This window comes from Prinia subflava, chromosome 3, assembly GCF_021018805.1.
Source record: "Prinia subflava isolate CZ2003 ecotype Zambia chromosome 3, Cam_Psub_1.2, whole genome shotgun sequence".
Lineage (NCBI taxonomy): Eukaryota > Metazoa > Chordata > Aves > Passeriformes > Cisticolidae > Prinia > Prinia subflava.
In genome coordinates, this window is record NC_086249.1 from 42997381 (window position 1) to 43014015 (window position 16635).

The 16635-nt window shown below is 43.7% G+C and overlaps 1 long non-coding RNA gene across 1 annotated transcript in view; it reads right to left on the reverse strand.

Moving 5' to 3' along the window:
- Positions 1-16292, reverse strand: part of LOC134548617 (uncharacterized) — a 30290-nt gene extending 13998 nt beyond the window's left edge. Inside the window, exon 1 of the long non-coding RNA XR_010079826.1 lies at positions 16024-16292. This is a non-coding gene — a long non-coding RNA (uncharacterized LOC134548617). The remainder of the gene's footprint in view (positions 1-16023) is intronic.
- Positions 16293-16635: the final 343 nt, after the last annotated feature.

Genomic DNA, 16635 nt, shown 5'->3' on the forward strand with positions numbered 1-16635 from the left:
TTACTTTCAACTTAGGTTTCTTGGGCATACATACACACAGACATATCTTAGTAACAGCTGCGTCAGATAAATCTGGGAGTAGCTAGGCTAAGCAAGATTCATATGTTCAGTGGCAAGGTCTAAAGCTAAAAAACAGTTTGCAATATTTGTTATATTCAGCCCCAAATCCCACTTCTGGTTTTATTTGTGTGTACCACATTTTCAAGATTTCTGAGGTATGGGAAATAAATAGGAAGCCTGGATGTGTGTGATGACAAGTGGAAGCTCCAGGCCTCAATGGTTTTTTTCTAACCTGTGCTTGGTGCTATTGCAGGGTCCTTGGGATTGATGGAGGGCAGAGGTACCAGTGTGCTCACCTGAGCCCTGCTCCGAGAGGAAGGGATGACATTTTCAGAGAGCATATGTGGAGGTGAAGGTTTTCAAGCTCTCCTGGGTTTGCTACTATACACCTAGGCTGTGAAAGGTGATCCTAGTGTATCTACGTTACTTTTTAGAACCCAACTGTTATGCATCAGACACTGCAAAATCCTGTTTTGAAGAACTGGTGCATAATAACACTCCTCAGCATCGCACTAATAAAATAATAACCAACAGTAATGAAACAAGACCATTCTTTTGGGAAGGAAAAGAAGTGTATGGAGCAAGATACTGAAGAGATTTACTGCCAGAACAAAAATTATAGCAAATAGCTTTGAAATAATTTCCAAGGTGAAACACTTCCTTCTCATTGGGAAGGGTTATTGATGCACTTGGGAAGGATGCATATACAAAAAGTTTGTCCATTTCTCCCATTCTAACAGTTCTCTTTTAAGGGACACCACAATTCTTCACTCAATTATATACTTATACTGCCTTGCCTGCACTAAGTCTATAATACATGTTTGAATTCTTTCAGATGTAAATGGTGATTGAAAGACCTGGCAATGTGGAGTAAGTGGAATAATTGTTAAAGTTGTTCAGTCTGACTTATTAAGACTTCCCCCTCACCCCATAAAATGATTTCCTCTTTATAGTTGTCCACTTTATAGTTGGACTTGCAAACAACCCAGTGTCTGTCTCAAACAAACTAAACCCTCCTCTAGAGAGTGTTTCAGCTATATTGGAGCTAGGAGAAGCAAGGCAGAAGCTGTTCAATGCCATCCCCTCAGAAGTCCCTCTGGCAAATCTATATGTTTATCCCACATTTAGAGCTTCTTTGCTGGATTTCCCTCAAAGGAATCAGCACTTAATTCTGGCAATATTTGGGAAATAGGCCCTCATCTGGGCCCATCATCCCTCCCCATTCCCATTCCTCCACTGGGAATTGGCCAGATGAGATTGGCTCGTTGGGTACACCCAGTCAGATGAATCTACTCTGAGCTGGCCATAATGTCTGGACGTAGTCTGGTTGGGCTCAATGATCTTAAAGGTCTTTTCCAACCTAAAAACATTCTAGGATTCTAAGATTCTTTGACCTACAGAGAAATACTTTGTTTTTTCCCCTGCAAAATTGTGTTAGCTTTGAAATTAAATTAATTTCTCTGAATGAGTGTACTCCAGTAATTTCTGTGGCAAAGAGAGGTTGTGTCATAAATTCTGCCCTCTTACTAATCACAGGTAGATTGTCTTTTGGTGGCAGTAAGGCGTAGCTTCCCATGGAGCCTTGGGGGTCTCTATCAACTTTTTTTGAGTGTTAAATGTTCTTCTACAAGTGAAAGTAAAACAAATGACTCATGGAATTAAGAGAAATTCAGATAATTTCCTCCATATTTGTTTTGTCTTAATCAAAATGCAAGTTAATGCATTAACATTAAGTGAAGAATATCAGATTTCCCCTCAGATTATTCCCCATTATTTCCTAAATGTAATACAAAGATATTTCAATATTATCAATAAAAGAAAATGTTTGACTATTTCCAAATCCAAGTATTTCGTTCTGTGTGCCAATGCATTTCACTGAACATCCGTTCAATTTAAGCTACACTCAATGCCTCAATAAGGTCTTGTACTCCACTGCCTTTTGTTGTTGATTTTCCCCATTGGATTTAACTTCCTAGACAAACTGTACTTCCCATAATGTGTCTGCAAGGGTTCCCTTAGTATAGGCTACAGCTCTCAGATATCATAGACAGTTTACAGGAACATGTCTAAAAAAATACCAAAACAAAACAGAGGTTGATTTTCCTGAAGAATAAATACAGAAAAAGAAGAGAGTTATGGAAACTTTAGATTTTGTAGAAACTACAGTTTCAGTGGAACTTTTCCACATGAGCAAGAGCTATTTGTCCTACTGACTCCATAGTTTTCCAGTACACTGGAAAGCTCAGGAAATGGACCTGAACTGTCACATGCTCTGGCCCTTCCACTCGCCATGGCTCCCCCCTTATTCCTTTCTGTGAGAGTATTTGCCAGCCCTAGAGGGAAATCCTCCCTTTTCCTAAAAGGAAAGCAGGTGCCTAAATTACAGGGGAAAAGGAGGAAGAGTGGAATGAACCTCCTAGAGGCTTCAATTTTCAAGCTCTGCTTCTGTGCAGTCAGAGACAGATATGCAAGTGAGCCAGTAGTAACTGAAGAAAATAAAGAACAGACTGCTCTGAGTTCTTCCTTTAATCTATTCGCTCAGGCAAAGGTTAAATTACCATTTGAATGCCACTGTAGAAGAGCTAATAATGTTGCCTTTATGTTCCTAGGATCCTCTCTCTTAAAAATACATTCTTTTCAACTCCAGTTAAGGAAAGCTGTGGTTCCAATCATCTCTAGGATTAAGATCCCTATTTTTGCCATGCACTAGCTGGTTGTCCTGTTGTTCCCTCACTGATTTCCTGCTTTAGGTAGTGATTCAGGAACAGCTGACTGTGAGTATATGTTCCTGTAGTTAGAGAGAACTATACTTTGAGGTCTTCATGAAATTATGCCAAGTGCCTTATGACTTTCAACTTCTGGACCCCAGGGAGAAATCTGAACCCCTGGCTGAGAGTTGAACAAAAACCAGTGTACTCTATTACTATCCAAGAAAGCATTTTTGGACCACGTTTAAAGGTACACTCTCCCTCCTGATTAGAAGACTGTGTTTTCATTGCCATTTAGAATGGATTTAGCTATCTATGAGGTTATCCTGCAGACTTTCCAGGCTTCCCCATTGTAAGTTATATGTACACTAAGGAGGAAATCAAAACAAATGCGTATTTGTCTTCAGCACTGACAATGGTGTCAAGTGAAAGACAAACACAGCCAGAGCAGCAAAAGGAATAACAGAAGTACTTACAAAGAACTGAGCCAGTATATATAATTTTTTAAAGGCCTTCTAATTTTTCAGCACAACAATCCCCAGCTCTGCAATGGAAAAGGATTTCAGTGTCCAAGTGAGGATAAGACCTAGCCCATCCTGTCACTGCAGTTTGCTTCTGACTTTCCCCATCCTCACAAGTCACTACTGACACTATCCTGCCTCAGTGGACTTGCTGGGCCTGTATTATATCCTTCTGCAATTGTTTTACACTGCCTTGGACAAGCAGCAGAGAATTTGTCCTACTCACCAGGACAGGGGAAGGAGTCCACCCCTACCTCTCCAGAACACACTCACCAGTTTCTGAGACTTCTCTCTGTTTGTGAGAATCAGATGGGCTGAGCGCATCTAGGAGGATTTGTGGCACCTCTGAGTCAGACCTCTGGTTCTTTAGCCCAGTACCCGCTCCTAAAGGGAACTTGCATCCAGAGACTGTTATCTCCCAAAGAAGCATGACAGAAGTTCCTTTAGGCCCTCTCATGTTTTCCTTCCATACAGGTCTTCTTCACTGCTAGCTGAGGATATTTACATATTCTGTATTCTCATTTATGAACTCCTTATGAAGATAAAGGCAAGCAAGAATGAGACTCTAGGGACAAGTTTGCTATAGAAAACAGATCCTCACCCATACTCCAGGTCCTGATGGCATGACCTCTTTTCTGGTTCTTAGGCTTTTCCAGAGAGGCCACAGGGAGCTGTGTTCTGACTTTAATACGTTAATTAATGGCTGGAGTTGATGTGACTTGGAGTTACATGGAGTCGATGTGGAAATGGAGGAGGGCCTGAATCTACTTACAGTCTCTGTTCAGCTTTGTGTTCAGCACCCTCTGTAATTTGGGAAGCTCCTCCTGTGAGCATTACCTCACTCATCCCAAAGCCCTGAATAGCTCCACACCTATGCACTGATCAAACAGACCAAGAGAAGCAGACTAGAGGGCTCCCAATTTCACAATATCCCCGAAGAGCCCTTCCATGAATCCTGCAAAGATCTTGTGGCAACAGGTTTTGCAAGACAGTTCTGAGAAAGGTCAAAGACCTCTGTCTTGCAACTGAGTATGTGAAACTGTGCCTCCTTGTAAAGGCTGTCACTATTACACTGCAGTAGCATTGCAAACACTATGGCCTTGCACACACTAGGAAGAACTTCAGGGTTTCCTGTCATGGCTCAGCTCCACCTTTGGTAGCATTCCTGTGAACCATTGAAACAGCAGCAGGGACCCCGGCTTTTGCATGGTCAGCATGTGGCTACATGGAGGCAAACCCCAAAGAAGTACAGGCAAAAACAAAGCTGCTGCATCTCAACACCTCACTCGGGTTAAACTCAGCTGGCTGCCAAGAGCTAGAGCTGCCTTTGCTGTTACCCCAGGATTGCTGACCAAGTGAGGCACACTCTGGACATCTTCCCCACAGACTGACCAAGCTGGAACCCATGCAAGATTGAGTGATAGCTTCTCAGAATGCTGAAGGGAATGCACCACTTACCTCATCCTTTTCTTACATACTTTAGTTAGCTAGATAGAAATCTCATCCTGAATGTAGCCAAGAAAAAGTAAATTGAACCCTCAGTTCCTCCTTGAAAAAGAAAGGCTTATACCATCAAGCTTTCATGTATTCAGGACTGCTTTAAGCATGCTGTGTGTAAAGGAATGGATGACTGAGCTGAGGTGCAAGAATCTCCAGCCCTATGTTTATTATTCTCTTTAGAAAATAGGACATCTTTTGAAACACTTCTGGGTAGTGTGCAGACTCACACTTGCACAACACAGCTCTCACATGTCTAGTAAGATGCTCCAGCCAGGTGGAAAGAGTAGCTGTCCTCTTCCGTTCCTGGTCTGTTTCAGTAATACAGGAAAGCATAGAAACACAGGTTTTTATCTTTACGAGGTGGCTCACATGGCCAACCAAGGTATTTCAATTCCATTACAGAATTTAGCATGGCAGCAACCCAGTTGACCTTTGCATCTGTTTCCCCTCAGTGTGCATGTGACTCTCTGTTATCTGACAGCTCAGAGGAAGGAGGTGCCTTCCCATATGGCAGCTTTGGGTTTTTTTTCCTACAGACATTACAGGAAATACTGATCAGAAGCCTTAAACACATTATCCAGCAATGGTTAAAAAGTTACGTTCTCTTTAGGTTTACACTTCAGTAAGGTACAAAAATGGTTAGCCCTGTGACAAAATGAGCATCAGATTTTAGCTTAAAGCTCTCAGTCTGGTACAAAGCTGCAGACCCTTTAATTGTTTTCAGACCCTTTAACTTATTCTTTGAGTTTCCTGGTAAATTAATCTATGCATCTGTCAACTCACAATGCAAAAACTCACAGGACTTCACAGACAATTAAACTGCCCTGGCAGAGAAAGAGCTTCTAACATTGGAGTAAATTGTATTAAAATCTAATAGAAAGCCTTTCCACATTGTTACAGTGGGGGGAAAAATGTCAGCTTGCATTTGGATTAAAGCCACTTGCAAAAATGTCGTTTTATCCATTTAAAGATCTTATATATCCTAATAGTGTCTTTGCTTTTTGCCATGCATTGAGAAGAGAAACGAAGTAGCTCTGTGAGAATGGATATCAGTGATGCCTCATATTCCACAGATTTGCCTCACATTGTGGCTTATGGCAATCTCCAGCTAAAGTCATTCCTCTGGCTGGGGCACCTGTATGGTCTTTCTTCTTTTGCTGACAACATATGAACTCATTTGCCACTCTTCCTCTACTTAAGCCATTCCTAGGAGGTATTTGTGGACTTTTACACCTCCACCTGTGTACTTATGTTCTTGAAACAATAATGTTGTTATATTACATTTGGTCTCCTTTTTTATCTAGGGTTCAACTTGGCCAAGAACAGAAAAACAGTTAGTGAGGGATGATCCGACAGAATGATCACACCACATGATCCCATTATTCTCATTTCACTAGAAAATGGGGCTAAAAAAATGAGCAGTTCATTAAAGCCCAATACTGGGTTTACATTTTCTTTTCACAATATGTTAGCAGCAACTGGATTTTTTCCCTTTTATTTTTTTTTTTCCCCTGGAACAATGAACATGACTTATCTCTTACATTCAAGGGAACGTGGCCCCAAAACATTTCCTGCATTAATTCCCTATGGAGAAGGCAGGATATTTAGGAATCGTGATGTTGAAGACAAAGGTTGGTCAAAATACTGAATCAGTCCACTGCAGAAATGGAATAATGGCTTCAGTGATATTTTTCCATTTTTTGGAAAAAACCAAAAATAAATGTAGTTCACCTTTGTTCAGTGGTGAGCCAACAAAAATCACTTTTGCCTCTGACAGAACTCTATCTCAAGTTCCAAACATGTCCAGACAGGGATGTATTTCTCACATCCCTAATCTCCAATGAGACTAATAAATTTTTGAAAAATCTGTGCCTCAGTCAGTTAACACATACGTTTCTCAGTGGCAAAGCAGACTGTTTGATCTTTGCTCTAAAGGTAAAGCACCATTTCAGGGTTGCTTGGCAGCTCTGTTTTCCTTTCCTTAGCCAAAGAGATGGATTCATTTAGAATTGCAGGCCACGAAGAAGGGAGCTCAGGTGTGGCAGAAATGGCAGGTGGCTGGAGCTGACTTGACAGCAATTAAATGTACAAATCTTTGATTAGGCTCATGGGAATGGAGTCATTAGCTACAGCGAATGGACCAGCTTGCTTTCACTGCCTCATTAGCCATAACACTGATATTACTTTAAAAAGGCTGGAAAAAAGCCCTCCCATACAGAATTAGGAGAGCTGAGTTTCAAGGGAAAAAAATAAGCTAGTGTAAGCACTTTCTAGCCAAACAAACAGAGCCTGGCTTTTCTGATCACTGACAAAAAAAGCCTCGTGTTTGCTGTACTGTGAGATAGCCCCGTATCCAGTGCTGCAAGCAACGACTCACAGAGATCAACAAGTTGCTCTTGGCCACTGAAATTTACTGAGGACCTCATCAGGCAGCATCCTGCTGTGCTCCAGTTCCGAGTACTGATGCCTTTAACAACATCCTACCCTGCAAGCAGAGACCTTTGGTCAGTCACACAGTGGAATTACCAGGCTGGATATAAGTTGCACATAAATCTCCAAGCTAGCTGGCTTAGCCCAGGAGAAGATTTGGCTTGGGCTTTGTTTATCTTCCTGTAACATGACTGGTTGAAGAAGGGCTGCAATAACAACATTCTGCCATAAATTAACATCCTCCTGTCCCCAGCTCTACCCCTGCTATTTCATGGAAAGTTCATGATGAAATAATCTCTACCCACTTGCTTTCTCTCCTACTCTTCCTTTGGTACTCTCTATCCCACCACATTAATTTCTCTGACCTGCTAAACCAGAGTTCTCTGAACAAAATCAAAAGAAATATTTTCCCCCGGGGCCCTTGTGTAGGGTTTCATGCCAAGCTGATGGCACAAAAGCAGTTTGGGGCACAGCGAGGGCAGTGGCTTCTTGCCTCGCACATTGCTCAAGCAACTGGTAGCACAGATGAGGCAGGGACAGAGGGAAATAATTTTTGCTATTTGCTGACAACACTGCTGGGCCAGTGTTTTGCCCTATACAACAAGATGAGAAAAAAAGATGCCACATTCTCTAGGGATTATTATTGTCCTCTCATAATATGGGGCACTGAACTGTTATGCATCATAACACCATCCCTTGCTTGCATTTGAAATCTGGGTTCTGGTTCTCCTGTCCCAGCAGTAAGACAAGATTGCCATTTCCATGACTTGCTCCTTCCCAAGTTTCACAGGGACCAGATGCTACAAAAGAGCTACATGTCAGAGGTGACTTACCAATACAGGCATTAGGTAGGAAATTTCAGTTTCTACACAGGTGTAGTTTGAGAATCTTTATGCTCTCTCCTTGCTGTAGTAACAGCATACTACACCTTCTTTAAGCATATTTGTTCCTTGTGTGCTTTTTGATATGTAGAAGCTGAATATTAAAAAGGGACTGAGTTGGAAGGGATGTTTTCTCTAAAGAATGAAGTCTGAGTTGTCAAAGAAGTATGAGTGGTACAAACTGTCCTATGGAGAGATAGGTAACTCCACTGGAACAGAACATGCAGCCTAGCCTCAGTGTGTCACTGATTCCCAAGGCTAGGTGAAACATCCCATCTTGGCTGACTAACTCACACTTCAGCTGAAAGATTGCCACCAGGAGAGTCTTTTCCAAGACCCTTACAGGGCTGACTCTATCTTTGTGGTCTGAGACAGTATCTAAACAGCTCACAGAATCAATAAACACAGCTCAATGTCATGAGCTGTGCAGCGTCACTTTTCTTTCCATGATGGGGATGTGAGAAACACGAGGTGAGATTCAGTCAAGAGTGTCTTTGTTCTATTTCAATGAGCAGTCAACTTCCACGTTGAAATAAAGTGCTGTGAAAAAAACAAAAGTGGTCTTTGAGGGAGAGGAAATACCAGGAAAGAGGGAATGAAGAAGAATAAAGTTAAATTTAAGAGGAAGGAGAAAATGGGAAGAAGCTGCTAAACAGCTTCAAAATTGTTCTACTGTAAAAAATACAAGTTGCATTTCTTTTGCTTTCCTGTGTCTGCCTCCTCTGCATCTTAATTACAGTTGAGTGTCCAGCCTGATTGGCATTTTTAGAGGTCTTTCTCAATTCCTACCTGTTTATGGATGCATACAATTTCCTTTGCAGACCCGAACTTGAGTGGTTTCACCCTAGAATCAGAACTTTGATAACCCTTCACCACACTACAGGTCACATTTTACATGGACATTAAAGCCTCAAAAAGCTTTAACATATGCAGAAAAGATCAGCCCAAGTTACTCCCACTTCTCCTATGTTCATTTTCTCAGCACTTGCTTCTTCCCAGAGCAGTCAGCAGACTGACTTTGCTTCAGTCACAGTTTATTGCCTGATTTCTTAACTCTAGCTGCTGTGAGGATGGCATGGAAAAGACTTTGGTGGGCTCCAATATCTAGAATTGCCACACAGAGTTTCCCTGGAGGTCATTTGTCAGGATGATAAGTGATTTAAAAGCCTCAGAAAAGTTCAGCCTTTATGACTTATTATGGTTTTTCCATCACTTCTGTGGCTCTGAAGAAAGTGTAAAATTTGTAAACAGTGCAGGACAAACCCTTTCCAGTCAACTTTTATTTTTTCCTTTGCTTACCATTCACAGCAAATATTTTGGTAAAAAGACCCACTGAAACAGAAGACAAAGATTATGCAACATCCAGAGCAGCAACAACAGAATTTGCAGTCCTCTACCATCATGCTGCCCAACCAAAAGCTTTGTCACAGCCAGCATGGAAACAGGAGGAAAATGTATTTTTCACTGTGTGTTTTGACTTTGGGGCTTAGATGACCTGTTGGTAAAAATTCCTGTGTCCTGTCTCCATAACAGACACATCAGTTGTAGATTATCTGTCCACTTTTGCCATTGTGAGTAGGGCGCCCATGGGAATTGACAGTACTGTATTATTGTTGGTTTTGGTGGATAGTCTCCAAACAAAAACAGCTTCCCCACTGCTAGGGAGGGGGCAGTGCTGGTGTTGGGAATATTTCTATTTGGGGCAGTTATGTGTTTTAGAAAGAAATGGATGTGTGGGGTGCCAAGCTCTCCAGTGGGTGTCCCATGCCAGTGCAGGCAGGACCTGCCTGTACCTCTGCCAACTCCCTGCCGTGCTGCTCCGTGTCCTGTTACACGTGATGGGAGCCTTGGAGCAGGGAAGCGAGGCAATTTGTAGTCATGTTACATTTCCTACTTCAAAACTGTTTTTACAACTATTGGTCCAGCCTGTCCCGGGAGCGCTGGCCCGCACAGCAGGCTGTGTTGTTTCATTTCTGTCAGCAGTGGGTCTTTCCTCTCTCCTCCTGCAGGAAGGGTTTTGTTTCATGTCTTTCCTCCCTGCTGCATGCTGTGTCAGCCAGGCAGCCTGCCACGTGCTTGAAAGCCTCCTTCCCACCCTTCTGCCCTGCCTGGCCGCAGCCTCCCTCTCAGCACATCCTGCAAACACTCATTAGGAGCTTTGGGTGCAGATGCTCAGGACCTGCTCCGGCGTCTGACCGCAGCGTGCTGTGTGATAAGAGGGTGGACACCTGGACAACAGCCAGTCCAAGCATTACATTACGGCCCTCTCTCTCATGCTGTTTACTTTTGTGACAGTTTCTCCTTTCAGTCCTCATGTCTGCAATGTTGATCTAGGAAGGTGGCCATCTGGATCCCTGCCTCCACTGCCAACCCCATCTTTGCCCCATCTTCATCTCCACCTCTTCATTTCTCTGTCAACCAATTCTGCTAAGTTTTCCTCCAGTCGCTCCCCATGATAGGTCTTGCCACAGCTGGGAGGACTCAGCTGTCATTTCTCATCCTTACTTTTTGTCCTCCTCAGGTTAGACTGATCACAAGGATCACACAGAGACTACCTCGGCTCTGTGCCACAGCACAGGTTACAGCCCAGTCAAGACTAATCCTCAGCAGTTAACAAACTGAGACCCATCTAACCCTCCGTCCAAAAAATGGGCAAAGCCTATAGCAAGGGATGTGAAGGGAATGCACAGACTCGCTTTAATTTTAGGATTGACAATCCCCAAGAGACCCTGACCTCAGAGACACTGCCTCCATCTCACAAAGGGTTTGAGCTGAGCACAAGTGTCTGACCTCATCTGGGACCCCAGGGTGTGGGGTACTTTCAGAAAACATTGCCACAAGTCAAAAGAGCAGAGAAAAATCTGTATCTGTTTTTTCTTTTCTGCTTTCTTCCAAAAATTTTTCTTAGAAAAGAAGCAGCATTTCATCCTGCAAGATCCAGCTATTCTCTTCAGTCCTCAGCTGGCCTCTCCACAGATTTTGCTGCCAGGGTCCTGGGCTCATGGGAAGTGTTCGTGGGACATCTGCACCGTGGTGTGGAGATACATACACAGACTAGGAGTGAGCAAGAGCTGGAACTCACGAAAGTTCAACTCTATCAGCATGGCTCCCTGCCCAGCCTAATTAGACCTGCCAAAAAGGGCTAATTAGCTAGGCTCAGTGCCACACTGATGTGACTATACCACTTTCAAGAACCAGCAAGCAACACATGCAGCTCACTTCAGCATGGAGATGCCATGTGAAGCTGGACAGAGCATATATTCACCAGCCTTCCCTCTCCAGAGTGAGCACACTGAGCTTGTAAGAGCCAGTTGCACATCACTCTGTGTCCATTTGTGTGGTGAAGGGTTTTACAGCAGGACTTCCACGGATTGAAGCTTCATGACACCCACAGTGAAAGAAAGAACACTAGATCTCCTTTGCTGGAGAGGAAGACCGGAGCACATGCAACATGAGAGGCTCGCTGGAGTTCCCCGAGGGAGCCCGTGGCCAGCCTTGTCTGGTAGCCCAGCCTGCCCGCCTCGCCCTTCCCTGCCCACACCGGCCCTGCCCTCCTGCCCAGCAGCGCTTGGCTGCCTGCCCTCGCCTCCACCACAGCCGTGGCCACTCCTGCAAGGCTCTCACAGGACAGTGCCGAACATGCTTTGGACCCTGCTCAGGCCTTTCTGAGGATCCCTTCCCCGCCTTGACGAACTGTCACACGTGGTGCTCTTCCCCTGACCTCTGCTGCCGTACGAAATGCTGCCTGCAGCCTCTCATGCTTTGGGGGGACACTTACAGGAGGGCACTGGTTCCACTGTGTCTGTGGTTCCCCACAGCCATAAGAGGGTGGAGAAATCTGCTCTTAAGGTGCGTAAGGCAGTGAATCATAGGAGCAGCAAGCTCTTGTTTACCAACACCTCACTTTGTAAAGATTTCTTTAACACAGTACCTTGTGAGATAGTCAAAGTCTGGTTTCCAGTTGAGACAAGTGAAGGCCTGTGTTCAGCTGGGGGAAAGGTTCCTCTTGGCTAATGCACTGAGAACAGTGACCGTGGAGAATGATGGCCCCAGCTCCTCTGGTAGATAGACCCTCGTGCAAAAGACACACACACACACACACACACACACACACACAAACACAGGTAAGGCTACTAGAGGAAAGGCTCCAGAAATTGTTCCTTTACTTCTCAGGTCCATCTGACAGTTTAGCAGGAGTAAAAGAAATGAGAAAGAGTATGGAGGTAGTAATAGCCCTACCTTTGGACCATTGTGTCGAAGTATAGCAAGAGGGAAGCGTGGGTTACGCATGCACAGAAATACCATGACATACATTACAGTGCTGCACAATGCAAGCAGGCATAGCAGCAACTTGTTACCCTGACTGAAGGCTAGAAAGTAATTAGCGTAATTACAGTGCCGCTGGCTGAATTCACTCGAGGAGTATGGCATTCTCTGTGCCCTACAGGGTAATGCATAATCCCAAATACTTCATCAGTTGAAAGCAAGCTCTGAAACACATTTGAGCTGCAATGGAGCCTCACATCCAGGGTTTTACTTAATGGTATTTGTCCCCAGGTCTCCAGAGGATATAGTTGGTGCCATCAATACCTTTACTCAGTTTGGCACTTTTGGGGAGAGATTGTGACATTTCCTCTTCAGGGGAGTTGCGAATGGGTCAGGAACACAGCACCACAAGCAGCAGCAGCTTCGTGCATCCAGGGCACAGTCAGAGAGAAGCTGAGCTCAGCTGGCCCACAGCTGGTCTGTGCCAAAGGAGCCCAGCCCCATAGCTGCTGTCCTGCTGTAAAACAATGACTATTCAGGGTGGCTCCAAGACCTGCTCAGCCGTAATCCTTTCCTTATGGCACTAGTTGTACCTTCATCAATTGTTAGTTTTCTTTGCCAGCTCTGCTCCCTCATCACCTTTCCCCCCACACGTACTGTTCTGTGCAACTTCATCTCACTTCCCAGAAAATATTAATTCTCTATATTTTTTTTTCCTCAAGAGCAGTAGGAATCACTGACTTTTGAATTCAGCACAGAAAGGCTACAATTACAAAAAATATTTGGGGTTGACAGGAAATTAAACTGTATTTTCTTGGTAAAACAATAAAATCCCAAAATTCCAGTTTGGATCAAGCAAAGTGTTTGGTTCAACCTGAAACAAAACACTTCATTTTTGTGTTTAAACTTTTCACCCCTTTTTATTTATTGCAGGCAGGAAAACCTCAAAACAAAAACAAATGTTTCAAACTGAAAAGCTGAGCTGTTTCCCTTTGAAATCATCACACTGCATTGACTGCAATTGGATTTCTCAGAATTACCCTCTTTGTCTTTGGCTGAAACTCTTTGCTAGATTTCAGGCTTATTTCTCAAAAAGTTTTACACAATACCAACCAGTATCCAAAGGATTTCACCTGGCCCCACTTACTTATTATTTAAATTCACATCCTGAAAAAATTTGGAAAAAAAATGCTATTTTGCCAACAATATTTTTAATACCAATGCCCTTTCAAAACCATGTTAATCTCAAGAATGCACTGGTGTTCTCTTCATAATAACTGATGCAGGGGTTGAAAGAGAGAAGGGCTCTTGCTTTTGGTGTGGTCCTTATGTGCCCTGAAGGCAGGGCCAAAGGGCAAAAGTCAACCTCTATTGCTGGTCTCTGCAGGCTGCAGCTGGGGTCCTGTGCCTGAGCTGGCCAAAGTGCCACTTCACACTGGGCATGAGGCAAGTGGGATCCAGCTGCGTGGTGCCGGGAACTGGGTGCATCTGGAAATGATCTTCAGACTTAAGTCCAGGAAATAAGGAGCTATTCACCAAATCTGCTTTTGTCTTCCACTACTTATCAGCCAGTGAGGAAGTTTAACTGTATTTGGGGTTTTTCAGGCTTAAAATCTGTCTATGGGTTTTGTCTATAAGGAATAGAGGGAAAATAATCTCTAGATTTGTTTTATTATTTCCATTTCTAATTGCACATGAAATAGCAGAACAGGGAATAGGTTTGGCTTTTGACCCTAAAAGACTCTAGGGCAAAGATCCCATCTGTTGTGCATTTTAACTGAACCTATTCACCATTTCTGGTAACATCTGAGTATGTTAATGCTTTAAAGAGTGGAAACAGACTTCAACATGGATGTCTCTGCCTCTAAGCAAAACTGTGTCTTCCATAGACTTATATCTCTGCTGAATCAGCCAGATCATAAAACACATATAAAACTAGCTGGTCGTAAGCAGATATGCCACAGAATGAGAAGTTAAGAGGAGGAGCAGAAGTGAAAGAGTTAAAAAAATGCTACAACCTCTCCCAGTGTTTCCTTGGGTGGAGAGTGTAAAGGTTAACGATTTCTAAATATTCAGGAGTAATAAATGATCTGAGTAGTTTTCTGGCGGTACCTAATGTTCTCAGAGAAACAAATGCTTCAAGGATATGCACCATTTCAGAAGAATGTGACAGAAAGAGGGAGAGATTTATTTTTAAAACTTATGATGATCTGTCTCATCACTGATAATAAAGGTGCAGGTTCTTTCCATCCAGAAATATCACCAGGTAAACAATGAAGAAAGCAGTGCATTGGGATTTATGTCTCAGAAGGGCTTAAAATTATTTTATACGAAGGTTTTCTGTTTCCTTCAAATGCATCTACAAAATTCTCCCATTCCTCTATAGCGTCGTTCTCCTTCTCCCTGTTTTGGAAGCACACTGGTTGTTATTCCATTCAATGGTGAAGAAATCAGCTGTAAGGAGCAAATGGGTGTAAAGAATCTTTCAGATATTTGACGTGTGGTCACTCTTGTCCCCAACTATGGGGGAGGGCTGACTTATGTGCAAAGGTAATTGTTTTTGTGGCTGTTCCACTGCCAAGCTTGCATGAAACTAGTAAATCACTGAAGAAGCTACCAAGGGAGCCAAAGGGAAGACGTCCTGAGGCTGAGCTGTTGAAAATATTTTTTCTTACTTCCTCAACAAAAGGGGAGAAGACTCTTATCTCTTGTACACCATTTACCTCAGGAGTAGATTAAGGATAGAGTCAAGGAACGTGGGAGGTCAGGTTAAGACCTGGAATGGAGTGCAGCACTGGCTGTCCTCCTACTTTTGGATGTGAGGCTAAAAAGGGGGAAGGAAAAGGGATGCAGCCTGTGGCCAAGATAAGTGTCAGTAGCATGATTTGTAAGTGATGAGGCAGCAGCAGTAGGAAACAGAACACATGGGTAAAGCAGCTCCTGGGAGAAAGGGCAGATTAAGGTTTACCTCCCACGAAATAGGAGCAAGAGTAATGTCAGGATGGCTTGAAATATGAATCTCAGTGCCTGGCTGAGATTGTAGGAGAGGTGCAAGTGAGTATGTGTTTATTTATTTTAATCTGGCCGACACCTGGGCACGTGACTAATGGAAAACCCACAAACTGAGAGCTGATGCTTTGGCATCTTCTCAGAACATATTCCCGTTGAGTACGCAGGATCTGGTGACGCTGCTTGCATTCACGCAGGGATGGTATCTTTTAACAAGCCTGTCTCACCCATGAGCAAGCAAGACTGGGGTTTTTTACATGGCAAAAGGGAAAGCAGGAAAGACCTTCCAAAAATTTGGGGAAACTTGGATTAGGTCACTGTGGTTAATTATGCAAACATTAGAGAGCCCAAGTTAGATTGGTAGCCATGGGGAAGGACCCCTGCACATCAGAGCTTCTTATCTGCCAGTTCCAGTCTTTCATTCACCTCCAAGTGCACTTACACTGTGTACATTGACCAAGGTGGGTGCTAAGCACTGTGACAATGATCTGCTTCAGTACATACTGCACCACGGGTGTGACAGCGCCCCTGGCTCTGCAGGCATCCCTTAAGGTCATGCCGAGTTCACCCAGCTGCTGCTGGGAAACCCTTGGCTGACTATTTAGCGAAATACCACAGGATCAGCCCCACTTCTGACCAAACCCTTACCTGTTGCTGGTGTGGCAGGACGAGCAGCGAGGGATGTCAGCCAATTGGCTCCCAGCTAAAGCGCCAGGGTCTTCTCATGGCAAGAGAACCAAACACTGCTTTCTGAGGGGTTCCTTGTCTACTAACAAATCTACTTATGACCTCATGGATCTCTCAGAAAACTTAAAAAAGACAACTTCTACACCACTGCGTTTTAGCAGAAACAGTGTGACTGGCATGTGTGTGGTGGGATAAACCCTTCCCTGTGCGCTCTGCACAGGTGGGTCTGCTAGAACAAGTCCATGGCCGAGTGCTCTGTGCATACCTCTCTTGGGTAACAGCTGGGCTGAGGTCCAAGGAATCTGTATAAAACATGCTCAGGGCTGCTCAGCCAATTAATCTTTTGTAACTTGTGGCGGGGGGAAATGTCATGTGATCGTGTAATTAGGGGTTGGCTCCTAAGGTGTGTGCACTGATTAAGGTTCAGTTCTATAGTTGCTCAGCAACGGTGTTTGCAGCATTTTCTACCACTGAAATGCTTGACTTTATGGCCTGAATAAATGCTCTTTCAGGCCATTTAGTGTGTCAGTATTCCTCAGCCAAGAAGGGCAGAAGTGGACAGAACAGGCAAAT